This window comes from Ranitomeya imitator, chromosome 6 (genome assembly GCF_032444005.1).
Source record: "Ranitomeya imitator isolate aRanImi1 chromosome 6, aRanImi1.pri, whole genome shotgun sequence".
Lineage (NCBI taxonomy): Eukaryota > Metazoa > Chordata > Amphibia > Anura > Dendrobatidae > Ranitomeya > Ranitomeya imitator.
Genome location: NC_091287.1, coordinates 367,431,444 through 367,436,245, shown reverse-complemented (window position 1 = coordinate 367,436,245; position 4,802 = coordinate 367,431,444).

Here is a 4,802-nt window from a genome sequence, read left to right as displayed (position 1 = left end):
CGCAAAAAACAAGCCCTCACATGGCCATATTGACGGAAAAGTAAAAAAGTTAGGGCTCTGGGAAGGAGGAGAGCAAAAAACGAACACGGAAAAATGGAAAATCCCAAGGTCATGAAGGGGTTAAACCGGCATCTGTGGGCTAATAATCCTAGTATGGGAAAGGGACAGTTATAGCATTAAATCTGGCACTTCGCCTTGCTCTTCTCACTTGCCCTTGCGGTGGCAAGTGGGATAATAGGGTTGGGATTGATGTCAGTTCTTTTATAGCCATTGACATCAAGCCCATGGGTTAGTAATGGAGAGGCAACTATAAGTTACCGTACTAATCCCATAGTTAAATGTAAAAAAGACATAGACACAGGAAAAAGTCTTTTAATAGAAATAAAGACACAAACTCCTTTATTTTAAATAAACACTCTTCACCCTCTTTTTACCATTTATTTTAAATTTCTTACGGTGCTAGCAGCGACATCATGATGGTTACCGCAGTTCATTGTCTGCTCACACTGAACTGACAATGGGAACAGCTGGCTGTGTGTAATTGCCTCCAGTACGTATGAAAACTGTCACCACACATACTGGAGAAACTGATGTGTGAAAGAGGACTAAACCTGTGTATAGGTATTTATTGTGTACTGTCAGTGTGTTAATACAGTGGTATTTAAAAGTCTGGGCACCCTTGCTTAAAATTACTATTATTGTGAACAGTTAAGCAAGTTGAAGGTTAATCCCAAAAAAGGCTAAAGACAAAGATGACACAAAGATGACACATTTACTTTGTATTATATATATATACACATATATATTTAACCTCTCTCTTTCCTCAGGCATCTTTTCCTCCTCATTTAAACTTGCCATCATTACCCCTTTACTTAAAAAGCCATCCCTGGACCAGAATGGCACGGCTAACTACAGACCTGTCTCTAACCTTTCCTTCATCTCTAAACTCCTGGAATGCTTGGTCCACTTCTGTCTAATCCGCTATCTCTCGGATAACTCTCTTCTTGACCCCTTACAATCTGGTTTCCGCTCTTTACACTCCACTGAAACTGCCCTCACTAAAGTCTCTAATGATCTAATAACAGCTAAATCCAAAGGTCATTGCTCCCTGCTGATTCTCCTGGATCTCTCTGCCGCATTTGACACTATGGATCACCAGCTCCTTCTCACCATGCTCCGCTCTATAGGCCTCAAGGACACAGCCCTCTCCTGGTTCTCCTCCTACCTCTCTGACCGCTCCTTCACTGTATCTTTTGCCGGCTCCTCTTCCTCTCCTTGTCCCCTTACTATCGGGGTTCCGCTGGGCTCAGTCCTAGGCCCCTCCTCTTCTCTCTATACACTGCCCCTATTGGACAAACAATCAGCAGATTTGGGTTTCAGTACCATCTCTATGCTGACGACACCCAATTATACACTTCTTCCCCCGACATCACCCGTACCCTAATTAAAAATACCAAGGATTGTCTGTCTGCTGTCTCTAACATCATGTCCTCCCTCTATCTGAAACTAAATCTCTCCAAAACTGAACTACTTGTGTTTCTCCCTTCTACTAACCTCACTCTACCCAACATCGAAATTACCCTGGAGGGTTCAACCATAACTCCCAAGCAGCATGCCTGCTGTCTTGGGGTCATATTCGACACCGAACTTTCCTTTACTCCCTATATCCGATCACTCACTTGCTCCTGTCACCTGCATCTTAAAACATCTCCAGAATCCGACCTTTTCTCACCATTGAAACTGCTAAGACTCTTACTGTCGCTCTCATTCATTCCCGTCTGGACTACTGCAACTCTCTTCTGATCGGTCTCCCTCTTTCCAAACTTTCTCCTCTCCAATCCATCTTAAATGCAGCAGCCAGGGTCATATTTCTGTCCAGCCGCTTCACTGATGCCTCCATCTTGTGCCAGTCATTACACTGGCAACCCATTCGCTACAGGGTCCAGTATAAACTCATCTCTCTCACCCACAAAGCTCTCCACAGTCCTGCACCGCCTTATATCTCCTCTCTCATCTCCGTCTATCGCCCTACACGTGCCCTCCGTTCTACAAATGACCTAAGACTAACATCCCCCGTAATCCGAACCTCGCACCTCCGTCTTCAAGACTTCTCTCGTGCTGCGCCAGCTCTCTGGAATGTGCAGCGCCCCAGAGATCTGGTCGTTGCAGTAATGTCGCTCTGCCACTAAGGAGAGTGATGGTACGTCTGATGGCACTAAAGGAGTTCTACTGACCAGGTATCACCAAGCACACACTACACTTCACACTCTGGCCACTAGGGAGAGTAAAAGGCTTATTTATTGGGCCACTTCTCACATTGGTAATACTAGGGGTCGGACAGGAAGTTAGGCAGAATGAAGCCTGGGAGAGTTCCAGGGAGGATCTGTCAGACCTGGCAAATCTGGCAGGTACCTAGCGAAAGGACAGATGGTTACGAGACCGCGCCTGCACTACCTTGCGGCGGTACCCTAAGAAAGAGACAAGAAAGGAAGGATATTGTGGAGCAGTGTAAACAAGATCAGCACAAAGGAGATCCAGTAGGAGTCGTGCCGAGAGAGAGGCAACATCTTACTGAGGCGCATAGTCGGTGGCCGGAGCACCGAGGAAGTAACAGTCTCCATGCCTTACTTCAAACAGCGGCAGGACAGTTAATTAGAGGTTGGCTGTCTACCATACAACACCTAAGAAGGACATAGGAGGCAACGTGGGAGAGGGGCGACACTAGGGTTCCAGAATACCTCCAGGCCTACCTGTCATAAAGGTGCGTCCTAGCCATATCATACCTGGGGGACGGAGAAGAGAACGATCTGAAACGGATGAGAACAGTAGTTGTGAGGACTATCCTGAATGCTCAGCAGGGAAGCACTACAACACACAGGCGCCAGTGGGTAGACACTGATTTTCACCTGCAAAGGGAACCCTGGATGTGCCTTTGGACTGGCCGGTCTCAGACAGCCCTGGTGAAAGTGCCCCGGATTGAGGATCCTGAAACCTTCAGTAAAAGGTAAAGAAACTGAACTCTGTGTCCTCGTTATTCCTCGCACTCCGCACCACCATCTTTATTGGACGCCCCTTAGCAGGGTCACGACCGGGTCCAGCCAACGTGACAACCGCAGAACTGAAGGAGAAGGGACCGGTACCGAGTGACTTGTGGCCCTGTGTCTGGGGGCGCTCCAAATGCACTTCCCCAGACGATCAGACTGATACCTAGCCCCGACCTATTCAAGCGCGCTTTAAAAACCCATCTCTTCAAACAAGCCTACCACATCAACTACTCAGTAAACTAACTTTGTCCTGTTCCCTCCTTCCAAATATTATCTGCATGTGAATCTGCACCCTACTATTCATCTGTCTCCACACCCTCCATGCACATAACTGCACTTGATACTTGACTATTGCACTTAAACACACGGGCTGATGACCGGATCATGCAGCTTTCTATGAAAATCCCTATTTATTATAATTGCCAGACCTGAAATAACAAGCACTTTTCACCTATTGTGTCCCCCCATTTCCTTATAGATTGTAAGCTTGCGAGCAGGGACCTCACCCCTAATGTCACTGTTTAAATTGTCTTAACTTGTACTGAATTTATTGTCTGTACATGTCCCCGCTTAATTGTAAAGTGCTGCGGAATATGTTGGCGCTATATATATAAAAATTATTATATAATTTTATTATATTATATAACAAGGAAAAAAAGGAACAGCACATAAATACTTATCTTCGGGTGCAGGGCCCCCAGACAACCAGTCCACCGATCATCCAAGTTTCATAAAAATTCAAAAAAAGAGGCAGCACTCCATTATTCCAATGTAAAAGCGTGCAGGGTTTAATTTACCCACATGTTCAGGCAACGTTTCAGCTCACAATGAGCCTTTCTCAAGCAGTGAGTATGTCCATGTGCTCTATATTTATACATCTCTTAACCATCCTTAATTATGTTTATTAATAATAATAATAATAATTTTTATTTATATAGCGCCAACATATTCCGCAGCGCTTTACAAATTATAGAGGGGACTTGTACAGACAATAGACATTACAGCATAACAGAAATACAGTTCAAAACAGATACCAGGAGGAGTGAGGGCCCTGCTCGCAAGCTTACAAACTATGGGGAAAAGAGGAGACACGAGAGGTGGATGGTAACAATTGCTTTAGTTATTCGGACCAGCTATAGTGTAAGGCTCAGGTGTTCATGTAAAGCTGCATGAACCAGTTACCTGCCTAAGTATGTAGCAGTACAGACACAGAGGGCTAATACTGCATAAAGTGTATGAGAACATGATGATAATCATATATACATTACTAGATGGTGGCCCGATTCTAACGCATCGGGTATTCTAGAATATGCATGTGCACGTAGTATATTGCCCAGTCACATAGTATATTGCCCAGCCATGTAGTATATTGCCCAGTCACATAGTATATTGCCCAGCCACGTACTATATTGCCCAGCCACTTAGAATATTGCCCAGTCACGTAGTATATTGCCCAGCCACGTAGTATATTGCCCAGTCACGTAGTATATTGCCCAGCCACGTAGAATATTGCCCAGCCACGTAGTATATTGCCCAGCCACGTGGAATATTGCCCAGCCACGTAGTATATTGCCCAGCCACGTAGTATATTGCACAGCCACGTAGTATATTGCCCAGCCACGTAGTATATTGCCCAGCCACGTAGTATATTGCCCAGCCACGTAGTATATTGCCCAGACATGTAGTATATTGCTCAGCCACGAAGAATATTGCCCAGCCATGCAGTATATTGCACAGTGACGTAGTATACAGCACAGA